Source organism: Otolemur garnettii, unplaced genomic scaffold (genome assembly GCF_000181295.1).
Source record: "Otolemur garnettii isolate 467f Iridium unplaced genomic scaffold, OtoGar3 scaffold00071, whole genome shotgun sequence".
NCBI lineage: Eukaryota > Metazoa > Chordata > Mammalia > Primates > Galagidae > Otolemur > Otolemur garnettii.
The window spans coordinates 3,664,274-3,679,914 of NW_003852466.1; positions in this window are offsets into that span (position 1 = coordinate 3,664,274).

A 15,641-nucleotide genomic window follows, 5' to 3' on the forward strand; every position below is an offset into this window, starting at 1 on the left:
GGTCTGGCTTACTTTTCATTGTCTCGTCTAAGGAGAGTCTTTATTCATTTCCTTATTCATTCATTCAATACATATTTACTGACTACTTACTTACTATTGTACCAGAAATATAGTGCTGAATAAGGCAGTCACTTAATAGAGGATAAAATCTTTCTATTAGCTACACAGAAACTTTGGGGCCAGTTTGATTTTGCCTATTCCCTAGGCAAAGATAATAATATTATTGACAGTCTAACTTCTCATTCATTAGATTATAATACAGTGGGCCCTCCAAGGTTGACGATCTCCCTAAAACTGACCACCTCCTTTAGTTCCAGATACACACCACATGTAACCATCAGTACTGTAGGCCTAGTTCCCTATGTTGATCAGGTTGTTAAAGTTGCTTAGGTGGTGAACTTACCGTGGTTCTACTATATTTAGAAACTACACTGTCTGCTCCTCTGTTACTCCTCATTTGTACTTACATATTGTGGGCAGAAAGTTAACAAAATCTTCTGCCTTTCTGCATGGAATTTTCTTTTAGATTAACTTCCTAGCTCTGTTCTCCTAGTAACCCAATAAGCATTTAATGTCAAATATGTTTCTAAGCAACACTGTTTATGATAAGTAGATATCAAAAGATAACTTACAATCAACTTGGAAGAGTTATAAATGAAGTAGATGAAGTTGATGAAGAGAGACACCGTACTTTGGGCTTCCCTTGACTAGGTATTTTAGTAACTGGAAACTTGGAAGCTGTGCTGATGGAGTTATGGGATATAAAAGCAAATGCACACTTGCCTTCTGTGAGTTTCCCCACAATGAAGCTAGCTAGCATCAGAGGAGAAAACACATGTGGACACACGTATGGACTGCGGCATAAACTGCTGAGGAATTCCCCCATCTCCCACTGACCCGTGTGGCTCTCCTCCCACTCTCTGGCAGGCTCTCACCCAAACTGTTTTCTGAGTCTGAATGTTGAACTGAACTCAAAAAGTCTCCCTGGTAGGCTTTTTCCTCCTATTTTTATATCTTTGAAATTTCAGAGTTTATGGTAGCCGTCCATATAACCTTTCTCTAAATCTTCACATATGTTCATGAAATCTAACAAAAGTAACAACACTGAATTGAGTGGGTCTGTAATTTTGTCACTTACATTATTTCCTTTCAACCAGTTCTCAAAAAGCATGTTGTTAACACTTTGCTTTTGTATTCCCCACCTTACTCGTGTTCTGTACTTAAAACACTTGATAAGCATGTCAGTTTGGGAACTTGAAGATTCATTTTTACATTAGCACAATATTACAATTGGTAGTCACTCGCACCCTACAAAGTCTTCCCAATCCAATGCAATAAAAATGGTTTGAAATATTAAAAATTAAAATATGTGAAGTGCTTAATAATAGATTAGCCACTTTAAAATCAAATGCTTGGAAAAATTTTAAAAGTTAATGAAATAGAAGTTTGCAATGACTCTGAAGGAGACTATTAGAATCTCTCATAGGCTTTGAAAAGTAATGACATCCTCTTTTGCCTAAGTTCGTTTTTTAAAATAAGCTTTTTCTATTCTTTAATACTGGAAAGAAGGCAGATTTTGCCTGAATGTATAAGAAAAAACTTTCTAATAATAACAGCTGCTCAAGATAAAAATGACTGTTTTGAGTATTAATGGAGTTTTTCATTTCTAAAAATCAAAGGAGATAATTGATTAAATTTCCTGAAAATTTCCAAATCTGAAAACCTCCAATAGTAATAGACTGACATAGGCCTTGTTCTCGCAATAAATCTTTATCGAGAAACTAAACATAAAGCATAAATATTTTTTAATTTATTAAACACACTTTTGGCTTACACAACTCAATAAAAGAAAAAGAAAATAAAGAGTCTAAGGGTAACTTTGCAGAATTTAGAAAAAATAAACAATGAAAGGTAAGTGAAGGCGCCAAAAAGAAAATGGAGAACATCTTTTCTTAGAAGAATGGTATCTTAGGATACCATTCCCAACATGCTTTTTCTGGGAGGAATTTTAGAAGCTTCTTGGAGTGAAAAACGCGGCCCCTACAAACCAAGAAGCAGGACTGAAAGATCGGGTAGTCCTTGACTCACCACTGGCCTTGGGTTTACCAGGTCTGAATTGTTCAGGACATTAGAAGGGTTTTGGAGACTCCATTTGTAAAAACACAAAATTGTGATTAGCTGACTAGAGAAAAGAGAAACTTTCAGGGAAAGGGCAAGGCCTAAAATGGGGTTTTATTGTGTTTCTGCTATGTGATAATCCAGTTATGTGATCTGGATTATCTTTCTCATCTGTTCACAAAAAAGCTTCAATTAGCATCCTATGTGGATGTATCTATTTGGGTGTTACTATTTATATAAAGTGCTAAGTATGGTCTTCAAGGATGAAAACAAGGTTGACCCCCAATGCCTGGATCACATGATGACAAAAAAAAAATACTGGAGGCAAATCAAAGAAAATGATAATAGGTGGCACCTGTGGCTCAGAGGAGTAGGGCACTGCCCAGCCCCAGCCAAAAACTGCAAAAAAAAAAAGAAAGAAAGAAAAGAAAAGAAAAGAAAGAAAGAAAAGTAAAGTAAAGCCTGGACTATACATAACTTCCTCTCAAAATGAAGAAAAGATGCCTGCAGCAAACATCACAGAGTTAGGAGGGGGAAATGGGTTTCTAGGGGCCATGACTCCAGGCACTATGAAGAATGAACAGGTGAGGGGGGTGAATGGGGGCAGGGAGGGTGATTGGTGGGGTCACCTCTATGGTTTATCTTACAAGGGTACAAGTGAATCTTTCTAAAAGCAGAGTATGAATGTCTTAACTCAATGCCTGAGAGAATGACATGAAGGTTATGTTAACCAGTCTGATGAGAGTATTTCAAAATGTATATGAAAACAGCACACTGTACCCCATTATTGCATTAATGTACATAGTTATGCTATAAGAAATTAAAAAAAAAAGAGTGAAGAGGGAGAAAGGAGCAGAGAGAACAGCTGCGCAAAGCTGGGGTGGGAAGGGCAGGGCCCGTGCAAAATAAAAACATGGGGCCTCTGTTCAAAATGCAGAAAGACAGTGCCAGATGGCGCACTAAGATATAACGCATATTTCTTTTTTTTTTTTTTTGGATACAAAAGTACATTTATTTTATATTTTAAGAGGAGAGAGAGAGTGAGACAGGAAAGGGGGGAAAGAGAGAGAATAAAGTAAGTAGATGGCGTGGCATCCCAAAGAAAGAAAAGGAAGAATACTCAGTGAAGTATGTTTCTTTTAAAAATTGCATTGCTTATGAAATAGGTTAGTGATAATTCTCATATACAGCTAACAACAAAAACTTATAAATTACAAGTAATTATAAAACTTGGAGGGGTGTCACAAATTTCATATTATACAATAATTTTTTTTTTTTTTTTTTTTTTTGCAGTTTTTGGCCAGGGCTGGCACCCTACTCCTGGCAACACCCTGTTTTTTTTTTTTTTGTTTGTTTGTTTGTTTTTTTTTAAGACAGAGTCTCATTTTATTGCCCTCAGTAGAATGCTGTGGCATCACAGCTCACAGCAACCTCCAGCTCCTGGGCTTAGGTGATTCTCTTACCTCAGCCTCCCAAGTAGCTGGGACTACAGGCACCCACCACAACACCCAGCTATTTTTTTGTTGCAGTTTGGATGGGGTCAGGTTTGAACTCACCACCCTCGTTATATGGGGCCAGCGCCCTACTCACTGAGCCACAGGTGCCACCCACAATAAATAATTTATTAATATGATAATATAATTGCTCATAAGATTTTTCAGACTTGCTTTTTTTGCAAATTCGTTTGTTAGATCATCAAAATCTATACTTCCAGAAACTTCATGTTCAGTCAATATAATACAAAATAATACTGTCAGTGTTGATAAATAAAGGACTGCAGGTAACTTATGATTTTTAATTTTGAAAAACAACTTTGTGCTGGTGCCACTATTAAGAGTATGTTGTAGCCAGAAGCAGGGGCTCACAGTTACAGCACTTTGGGAGGTCGATGCGGGAGGATTGCTTGAGCTTAGGAGTTTGAGACCAGCCTGAGCAACAGTGAGACCCTGTGTCTACTAAAAATACAAAAATATTGTGGTGGGTGACTATAGCCTCAACTACCTGGAAGGCTGAGGCAGGAGGAGTTTGAGCCCAGGAGTTTAAGGTTGCCACGAGTTACGATGTCATGGCACTCTACCCAGGATGATAGAGTGAGGCTCTTGTCTTTAAAAAAAAAAAAAAAAGTATGTTATAGACTCTGGCAACATTAAGATGTGTTTCTGACAAATTATTTCACAACGTAAGTTCTAGTATATCTTGAGCTGATGAATCTCATGGAATAATTTTTCTAAGACTTATTCGTGCACATCAGTTACATGGAAATCTAATTTTAAATGTTAATTTATACAATGTCATTTAATGTTTCCTCTGACTTTTCCTGTAACTTGTAAATGTGCTACAACAAGAAGCCACAAGTGGTTTCGTGATTTGTACATAATTCAAAATGCCTGCTTCTGCATTGTCGCTGTATCTTCAATTACAAGGGCAAAACTAATTTCAAAATTGTCTTCCTCACTGAAAATCCATTCATGGAAGCTTCAAATGAAAATAGTGTTTTTGTCCATCCAGTGTGATGACACTTAAACTTTAATCTCTAGTTATAAGTCTGTGAATGTTTGCTTTGTAATGGAGTAGAAGCTGTGAAAACTAGAAATTCCAAATCTTTGAAGAACTCTAAAAACTCTGAAATGCTTTATTGCAATGTCCATGAGCACAGTTTTACCTTGTATTGGCTTACCCACAAAACTGCGTGAGCACTGACAGCTCCTGTTGTGGTGCTCGGGTGGGAAAGTCAGTACGTGTGCATAGATAGGCCTGGGATTATAGAGACAGCAGGCAAGCCAGCCTGCCAGCCTTCTAGCCCTGGTCTCACTGCCTTCGTGTTCTGCCACTGCCTGTGCAGATTCTGCTCCTGCTGACACCACACCGCCCCCCGCCCCACCCCCGCTCCCCTTCCATCCGAGCCCAGGCCCAGGCTCAGCCACCTCCGTGGGGTGCAGCTCTGCAGAGTCCGGGAGGGCGCTCCTCGCCTCCGTGTGCAGAGCCAGCTGCGGCTTGTGCACCCCACTGGGCGCTCTGCGGTTGTCTGACCGTCTCAGGGGAGCTGCTCCTGGCCACAGCCCCCTGTGCACACCATCTCATGTGTGTGCGTGCTCCACAGTCCCATCGAGCTTCACCTACAAAACACAAATGCAAAGATAAACTATGAAAACGCTTATGCCGGTAAAGGCAAAGGATTAAGCTGAGCAGAGGGCCGCTCTGAGCCTGACCCTGCACAGCCTCAGGAGTCCCTGAAGGCCGCTCTGCCACAGGGAGTCGCGCCTTGCGCAGGGTGTTCTGATGAAGGCCACGCATTGAGTCAAACTCAGACTCCTAACTGAACAACTAGAGTTATGAAGCCCCAGTTAGTTTTCTTCTCTGTAAAATGGAAATAATAATGAGCCACAAGTCGATTACTATAGGAATTGCTTGACCACACTCCATGTAAAGCTCCTAGGGCGGTGTCCAGCCGCTGGTAAATGCTCCATAAATCATAGTTCTCAAGATTTTACTACCTGTGACTAGAGCCTCATGCCCTGTTTGGAATGCAATTCTGGTGCCACTAACTACTAACTGTAAGTCTAAGCGGGTTCATCTCTGTGCTTCAGCTTCCTTATCTGTAATAAAACTCATCCATCAGAACGTGTAAAGAACTTGGAAAGTGTCTGGCATGTCACAAGTACTCAGTTACGTGCCAGCTATGAATACTTTTCCTTATCATAACTTACTCCTTACAATGACCAGAATAGGCACGTGTGGTTATGCCCACTCTATAGATGAGAAGACTGAAGTTCAAAGAGGTCGAATAGCAGTTTACTCAAGGTCACTCTGCCAGTGAGGAGAGAACTGGATCTCAGCACAAGGCTAAACCATCTCTATCCACCTCAGGCTGACTCCCAAGGCAAAGCTCATTACCTTTGCTATTTCCAGCTAGGAAGAGCATTCTAGGCAGAAATAATCTAGTTAACTTGGTGCTGAGGGTCCATCTCCCACTTGCAAATCCACAGTCAGAAACTTCTGAATTTAGCTGATTTCCAAAACCTTTTCCAGCTCTAACATCCTATGAAAGTCAAAATGGTATTACATCAATTCCTTGCCTTTTCTTTCTTTCTGGTACACATTTGTTAACTTTCTTTTATTTACAAAATAGGTGCATAAGGGGGTATAAATACTTTGTTACACAAATACTTTGTACAATGCTAAGTCAGGGGTGTTAGTGTGTCTGTCACCGAAATAGTGTTCAAGGTAAGTTTTTATCCCTCCTTTCCTACCCTCCCCCATCTCGGATTTCAATGTTCTTTATATCTTTTTGTGCCTGTGTGTGCCCATCACTGAACTCCCACTTGCTAGCAGGAACATCCAGTATTTGGTTTTTCCCCTTCTGAGATATTTAGGATAATGGTCTCCAGAACATGTAGAGAACTTGGAAAAAGTTCTAGTTGTTGCAAACAGTTTTACAGGTTTTTTACCTGTGAATTTCACTCACCTGCTCTTCCCCAGTGTACACTGACGTATCTGAACCACCCTTGAGGGGTCAAATATATCCACAAATGATGACAGCATGCAGTTACATGACGATGTTGCCCATCGGCCTCTGACCACAAGCCCGAACGGAGTTCAGCTTCCTCCTCAGCTTCAGCTGAGCCCGAGTGTGATTGTTACCTTAGGGCTCTCTCCCCCTCTTCTTCTCCACTCACCCTGGTACCCTGTACCTCAGGAACGTGCATGTTTGGGGAAGGGCCAGGCTGGAATCCAGAGGAGTGTGTGGTGGCAGCAGAGAAAGGGGGAAGGAAGCCCCCAGTCCGCCCCAATAGCGGGAGAGAAATGGGGACACGGGCTCGCCAGTCCTGGCAGGAGACAGGGGTTGTTGGCCCCAATCTAGGGATGACAGCTCCTTCCAGTAGCAAATCTAAAGACTCTCCATAAGCTCTTACTGTCATTTTTCAAATTGCAAAAGTAAGATTGTGGCAGATATGTGGGAAAACCACAATTATACGTTTGATCACATAGAGGTATCTTAGGTGATATTTATCTATACTGCTATATGAGTACCGCTAAACTCATCTGAGGAAGCAAGTAAGTCTGAAAGCTAGAGGTTGCCTGTCCTGGAACTGGAGGCTCCCATTGAAAGTGGGGTCCTCCCCTGGAGCACTGCAGGAGACAAAGTAGCAAAGGCCTACCTGGGGCCGGCCACACAGCCCTTGCTGGGAAGAGGCTGGCCCACTGGCTGGTCAGCCTGTACCGCTGACTCAGCACAGGGCAGCCAGGAAGAGCACCCTGAAGCCGACAAGCAGGAGAGCACAGGCCCCCAGGTCTATTGCCTGAATTGCTGCATTTTGTAAAGAAAAGATCATTCCAATGATCCCAGCTCTTTCCTTTTCCTGTACGTAACACAACCTTTGACAGGATCAATGACCGTGCTCTGTCATCTGTAACTCTCACACCCAAACTTTGATGAGCGTCTGCTCTAATCCTGAGCGCACACAGAAACTGCACCAGCTATGAGCTGAGACTGCTTTGGAGTGGTCTAACGGGCACTCTGAAAGACTCCCTCAGGTTGCAATCCTCAGTAACACTGAATAAAACTAACTTCAACTTTGTTCTACTATCAAATATTGCTCATTTTCTCTAACTCTCTAACTATATTTTTGTACTCATTAACCATCCCCACTTCCTGCTACCCTTCCCAGCCTTGAGTAACCATTATTCTGCTCTGTTTCCATGAGAGCAGTTGTTTTAATGTTTAGTTGTCATAGATGGGTGAGAACACAATGCATGAATGCTTAAAGGTGTTTTACCTTAGGTGTGCACTTGTGCTAGCGACTTCACTGTCTTTAATATTTTAACACCTTTACTAAACATAGGTGAAGTTAATGGTAGGTATTCTAAATTGCCCATGACTCTCCAGGAGGTGTACCACTGTGGATATGTGCCATTGTACATTTGGGTATAATGTATCGAGGGTTCAACACCAAGAGCAAAGCCTGATGCAAACTATGGAGCTAGGGGACAATGATGTCTCAGTACAGTCCAGTGACTATAACAGAAGTACCTGTCTGGTGCAGGATGCTGGTCACGGGAGGCTGTGTCTGTGGGGATAGGGTGTACGTGGGAAGGACTCATCTTCCGCTCAATATTGCTGTGAACCTAAAAATGCTGGGAAAATAATGTCTATTAAATTGTTTAAAAATTTTAATTCTTTAAAAGCCTGGGCTTTTGTCTTTAGTTGACAGTGGGAGGGTAGAAGGACATGGGGTGGGGGGGAGTAGAAGAGAGGGTGGGGGACCATGCCCCTGATATGGGAAAGGGGTGCCATGCGCTTTCCCTGGGGGGTGTGGTCCACCATGCTCAGGGGTGTCTCCGGAAGCCAGCAACTGGCCTCCAGGGGTGTACGCCCCAACGGTCCAACAGGGAAGGCTCACAGGTCTGTGCCAAGAAAATGCCTTTGGAATCAGACAAGAAAATTCATCCTTGAAACTAGTAGTTCAAATACAGCCTCCTTCCTGCCAGAAATGAAACAGGGCTCAGGTGAAAGCCTGTTACAGCGTGATCCCTGCACAAGCTCACTTGCCTCCATGGTGTGCCAAGCAGCAGGCTGCAGAGGGACAGGAAGGAACATGGCCGAACTTGGCAGAGAAAGCTCTGTGCCCTGAAGAAGCTGCATTGTCTGCACAGGCTAAAGCGAAATGGTATTCTAGTGACAGAGTGGTCCCCTGCCTGTCATCGACTTTATCACTAACAACAAGAGATATATAAAACAGAGAATATTTACCATCAAATAGTTGCCACAGTTTTCTCTTGGTGATAGGAACCACAGTTTTTCTATCACAGCAGTTGTAAGCTCCCCTCCCCCAGCAGCAGAATCCAATTCCGATTCTCCAGCCGACACCCCTCCTGTCCAGCACCGCCTCCTTCATCATCTCTGATTAATGTCAGCCTCCTTGTCTCAAAAATACCCTTCCAGCAAGCAAGACATCAATGCAATATTACCCTTAATATTCTGTTTTAAAACATCTCCCATCTCCTATTTAAACTTTTTGTACGGAGTTGTTTTTATGTTCTCTTTGTTTGAATTAAAGAAAAGAGCACATTAGTTTCTGTAACTTATATTACACTACAAGGTTATTATTATTATTGTTGCTATGATAGTATCACACTGTATTATTATTACCACCCATGAGCCATTATACGATTGTTGTTGTTATTATTGCCATATATGTACTGTTCATCAGTGATCTGAGTTACATACAAATCCAACCTAAAGATGTTCTCAAAAACATACCTTGGGCAGCACCTGTGGCTCAAAGGAGTAGGGCGCCAGCCCCACATGCTGGAGGTGGCAGGTTCAAATCCAGCCCCAGTCAAAAAAAAAAAAAAAACATATCTTGTCCAAATGTCCAAAACCCAGGGACCCCTTTTACTGCTGTTTTTGCACTTTATATCAGTGTGATCACATAGTATGTACTTTGCATCATTCTTCTGGGTTTTTTTTTTTTTTGAAACTGAGTCTCACTGTGTCACTCTCAGTAGAGTGCCATGGTGTCACAGCTCACAGCAACCTCAAACTCTTGGGCTCAAGTGATTCTGTTGCCTCAGCCTCCCAAGTAGCTGGGAGCACAGGCACCCACCACAATGCCAGCTATTTTTTTGTTATAGTTGTTATTGTTGTTTAGCTGGCCTAGACTGGGTTCGAACCCACCAGCCCCAGTGTATGTGGCTGGCACCCTAACCACTGAGCACAGACGCCAAGCCCATTCTTTTGCTTAACATCATGTTTGTGAAAGTCATCTACAAATTGGATGTACCAGTCATTCATTCCTTTCCACTGTTCTATAATATTCCATTGTAGAAATACAGCACAAATTAGCTGGATATGTGGTCTAGTTTGGGGCCATTACAAATAATACCAAAATGAGCACTTTGTACATGCCATTTAAGTGAGGTTTCCCCAAATTACTGAGAGATTTTTCAAATCCAAACTAATTTCCAACTATAGCTCTACTAGATTTGACAACCAGACAAGTCCCTCTGTTTACATGTGTCATGGTCTCCAGACAGATGAAACAGACTTTAAATGTCTTACAAAGTTAGAACTAGAAATTCTAAGTCTATTATTAAAGTTACCCAAAAGATGAAATACCAAAATAGTAATTGTAAAAGCAATGAAAAAGACAATGCAAAAAACAAAAGAAAGGGAAAAAATGGTATCGCATATGTTAATTGTCTTCAAACTTGTTTGAAAAATGCCTAAAACAACTGTAATAATGAAATTATGTATCTTCTCACATGTTTTTAATCTGGACCCTGTAAATCTTTAAATCATAAACGTGAACAATTTTAAAGATGCAATTTCCAGTGCACTGTGTATCGCATATGCTTTTAATTATATTTGTATCATTCTCATTCATCTAAATCACTGTCTCCCGTGTGAAGGGAGACCAATGAGCCAAAACAAATTTACACTTATTGCTAGGAAAAGTCTGACTTTGACCTGAAAATAAAAGTGTTATTATAATACGCATTCCTGTGACAATCGTCTCACTTCTAAATTCTAGGCCTAAGAGGGGCAGAGAAGACCATCGCTGACTCTGCTTAGTCGCCCACCTGGGTGAAAAGGTGCTGCCCTCTTCAGCACTTTGCACTGTGGCTAGTTTTGCTTTTATCCTCGTGGAGCTCATCCTCAACAGCCATCTATTGTTTAATTAGCCAACTGTTGCCCAGAAAATTTTTGCAGCCAGAGCAAAAGCAGAGTAAGATTCAGAGAGGGTGAAGAACTCTTGTCCTGGTTGCTGTACAACAGGACAACGTTGGTCACCGGGACAGGTGAAAAAGCAGGAGAACCAGCAGATCACAGGCTGCTCTCGGGCAGATCAGTTTTAGGAAAGAGTACACGGAAGTGTGAAGACCTGGAAATCCAGCCCCCCCACATTTCCCCAGTCTGCATACCTCCTATAAAGCTTCATGTACGCCTGGCTTGGAGGATCCTGGAATATTCTAAATATTACTTTAAAACTCCAAAAAAAAATGTTTACAAGGATGAATATGATGACTTCCATTTCTAGCTGGAAATGGATAGCTAGATGCTCAAAAAAAGTCTTCCAGTATGGATCTAAAAATAATGCATAATTTTTTAACTCTTAAAATAATCCTAGAAAATAAGAAAGTAAAAATGCTGAGAGCTGAGCCTGTCTCCCACTGGCGTTTGTCAGGTGGTGCTGACGATGTGAATTGGCTACCCTAGGTCTTCTCTGATGGGGAGAACTGACGCAAACATGAAACTTCTAAAAACTGAGTGGATGAACTGAAAAATGTCCACATGAATCCAGAAACCCAGACAGGTTGCACCATTAGAGAGAGGACTTGGGACACGATAGGGATGGGGGCAGGAGGCAAGTCCTGAGACAGCGGAGAAACTTATTCACCATCTATCGGCATAACTGAAAAATAAAAAGGCAGCAGGAGGGGGAATCCTTGGAGAATCCCTAACCGGAAACGTGCTATCCCATGTGTTTGGGTCAGAATATATAGCACCTGTGTTAACTCTACTGCTCCAATAAACCTAAGTCAAAGATTTGGTTTAAAATGCTCCCAACAGAACTCAGTGGTGTGATAGAGATGTTCTGAGGCTGGAAGTAATTCACAACTGTGTGAATTACTGCAACCCAGACCACACATTTAAAACGGGTGAATTTTATTTTATTTTTATTTTTTATTTTTAGAGTCCCCGAGTAGGCTCAAAAAATGGGCGAATTTTATAGCATGCAAATTATACATCAATAAAACAGAGAGAAAGAAGAGAGAGGAAGTCTGTCTTGCTCCTCACCCTCACCACATATCTGCCAGCAGGTTTTTCTACAGCTAATGTAGGCAGTGAATGCCCTTCAAGAGTAGTATTTCCAGTGATCAAGGACAGAATCAAAAACAAAAAGAAATCCCAGAAGTAAAAGGCAAAATGAAAAGAAGAAAAAACTTATCTCAGCCCATGAGATCCTGGCTGCATTTAAATAGTCTTCCAACAAAATTTAAGCATTTTTGGCACAACAATCTAGGTGAAATCTACATGAATTCATTACCGTGCCACTTCACATGATGATTATTCAGAAAAAAAAAAAAGTTTGTTAGAGGTGAGAATGATTTAGAGATAAGCAGAAGAGCAAGAACAAACATATAACAAGACATCCTTTTGTCTTTTGTGTGAGAAGTGGAATCAGGAGTGCTGGGCTTGGTGCCCGAGGTCTGGAGAAATGGGGCACTGGGGGCATTCCAACCCGTGCCCAGCCCTGTCACCGCCGACTCCCATCTTAGCTTTCTGGTTACTTTCCCCAACCAAGTGACAGGAAACTTGTACCCTGCCTTCTTCACTTCTTGGATTAATTACTCATATGTGTTATCTGTCCTGTTCTTTCAAGCATTTGTTTCCTATTTCTCATTCTGCTAACACCACCTTCCTACTGTCGTGGAGGGAACAAATCTATCTTTACATCAATCACATCCCTCTCTGAGGAGTTCATGATTTCCTTTTGCCAAAATAATACGTTTTGGTATATTTAATATATTTTGTATGTATCATCTGGTAACTGGACTTATTCCATTATTTCACAAAGTAATCCACAAAGAGAGTTTTTTTTTTTTTTTTCAGAGACAGAGTCTTACTCTGTTGCCCAAGCAAGCGTGCTGTGGCATCATAGCTCATGATAACTCAAACTCCTGGGCTCAAGTGATCCTCCTGCCTCAGCCTCCTGAGTAGCTGGGACTCTATGTGCCTGCCACAATGTCCAACTAATTTTTCTATTTTTAATAGAGATGGGGTCTTGCTCTGGGTCAGGCTAGTCTCAAACTCCTGAGATCAAGCAATCCTCCCAACTCAGCCCCGCAGAGTGCTAGGATTATAGGCTTGAGCCACCACATCCAGCTAAGACAGTAAGTTCTTAAAATGAATCTTTTTAAGATAGAAAGTAGGTAATACTAATCCTTTCGTTTGTTTGTTTTTAACATCAAAAAAGAAGGCAGGTCATGTGTAAAGGTCAAACAATACACAACACACATCAGGAGAATTTCCCCTCACTCAGTTCTGTTCCTTCCAGAGGTAACCGCTGTGAGTGTTTGGCTCACATCCTTCCAGATCTCCTGTGCATTTCCACTGTGTCACACATTCACACTATGTACAGTAATTACAAATTTAACATCAATAGGATGATGATAATATACTTTTTTTCCTAATTTACCATACCCTGGAGATTTCTCCCTGACAGTAAGTACTTCTCTAACTTCATTCCTTTTTTCAGCATCACAGAATTCTAATATAAGAATATACATCATGATACTTGGAATAGAATGTGCATTGAAGCAGATTCTAATTGTTTATTATTCTAAGCAAGTCAATGAAAATTCTTTCTGTGCAGGTGTCAATATTCCTACATGATGGATTCCTAGGCCTGAAATGACAGTCAAAAGGCAAGACAGCTGCTGCCATCCAGCTTTGTACCATATCCCTTCAACGTGTGAGAATGGCTTGACCTCCCCCCTCACAAGTCCAAGGTTCTTATCTAACTTTTTAAACATGTGTATATCAATAGATGAGAAAAAGGATATTCCTTTTCAATTTGCTTTTCCCTGAATGCCAGAAAATTTTAGCATCTTTTCATGTTTTCAGTTATTTGTACTGATTTGTCTGAATTGCTGGTGCATTTCTTACCCATTTGTCCCACAGTCTTATTCACATTGTCTATAGAAATTCTGCACATTGAGGCTAATTACCACTGGTTGCTTCTTTATGCTAAGGTATCTTCTCCTAGCCCGCTGCTCATCATTTTACTTTGCTTATATTTTCTTAAAATATTTTATTATAAAACAAAAATATGCACATAATGGAAAATTTGAAAGATATAAAACAAGCACAAAGGAAAAAATTAAAATCAACCAAAATTCCACTACCACTACATGATAATAAAAAACCTTAAGATGCTGATGAATTCACTTGCAGTGTCTTTGTATTTTTTATGCTGTCAAATCAATAATTTATGTCTTTCGGGTTTTTTTTTTCCTCTTGCCCAGACTTAAATTACAAAAAACATTTCTGACACATGAATAGCTTTATTTTTTGTAATAACACTCTTATTCCATCTGGGTATCCCATGACCCAGTTCTACTCTTTGTATTTCTTTACTGAATTGGAGCTGGGCCGGGTTTCTGGCGGGAAGAGTGACTCATTCCTGTAACACCTGCCCCAGGTGGGTTTTAGCTTAAGGTTTCTGGAAACAAGACCCATCTGCTTACTGACCTCGAGTCAGCTCTCACTGGTAGCCCCCATCTTTTTTTCTAGCACAACTAGGCTTTTATTTGCATTTTTCTATCTTCTATTTCATTTTAATAAAATTTTGGAAGAAAATAGGCTCAGATAGCTATCTGGAATGGAAGCATCTGTGTCTGCTTGCCTTCAGAAATACTTTATCATAAAATAAAATATGCAGATAATGGAAAATTTGGAAGATAGAAAACAGGCACAAAGAAAAAAATTAAAATCAACCAAAATTTGACTACCACTACATGGTAATTTAAAAAATGTTAAGATGCTGGTAAATTCACTTGCAGTGTTTTTAATGCATGTAAATAAAATTTTCATAGAAAATCAGGATCACAAAAAAATAAAAAGAAAAGAAAATCAGGATCACAGCATATGTTCAGTCTCATAGTATATTTTCAAAACTCACATTATATCAAAAGCATTTTCCATATCCCTGAAAAACATGATTTTATAAAAATGGCCATAGAGCAGTCCATCTGCACATACTGCTTAGAAATTAATGATGCTTTTTTTTTTTATTAATGTACTTGTTTCCCAAAAAGGTAACATTTACCTGATTCAGTGGAGTGAAAAGTCTCCTTCCCACCCCGATTCCCAGTGACCCAGTTTCTCTCCTGAAGGCCACAGACAGTACCTGCTTATTTGGTAAAGATAAAGTTGGAATTGGGTCAGAGGATATATACTTTGTAGCTCCTCATACTACCCCCAAATGAAGATATGCTCCTTTTTAAAGAAATGTGTTAATTTGCCAGAAAAATTTTAATATGCATCTTTTTGTCCTGAAGGTCAAAGAAATCAAGAATGAAGTTCGAGAACTTTTCCACATCTTTATCAGCCCACTGCACATCTTCTGTCGGAGATTATCCACTCTTTGCCAAAAGGGAGCCTTTAGAAATTCTCTCTTAGCGATCAGAAGTGTGTCCAATCCTCCTGAGTTCCCTCCCATCCACTGAGTCAGGGTCTCTGCCTCCTTCCAATGCATTCTCAGATCAGCCTCCAAGATGCACTCCGACGTTTTGTTATTGATGAGATTTCTTTCTTCAGAGCCATTCAGGACATCAGACCAGAAAGAAGCCTGACAGCTCAGCATTCCACTTGGAGAAGCCATGAAAACCATCCAAGGCTGGTGTTTTGCATTACCCACCCACCTAAACTCCTGCAGGCAGCTGTCTGACCTGAGGCCCATCTCCCAACCCCTCTCTCCACTCTCACTTCCCACCTGAACTCCTGCAGGCAGCTG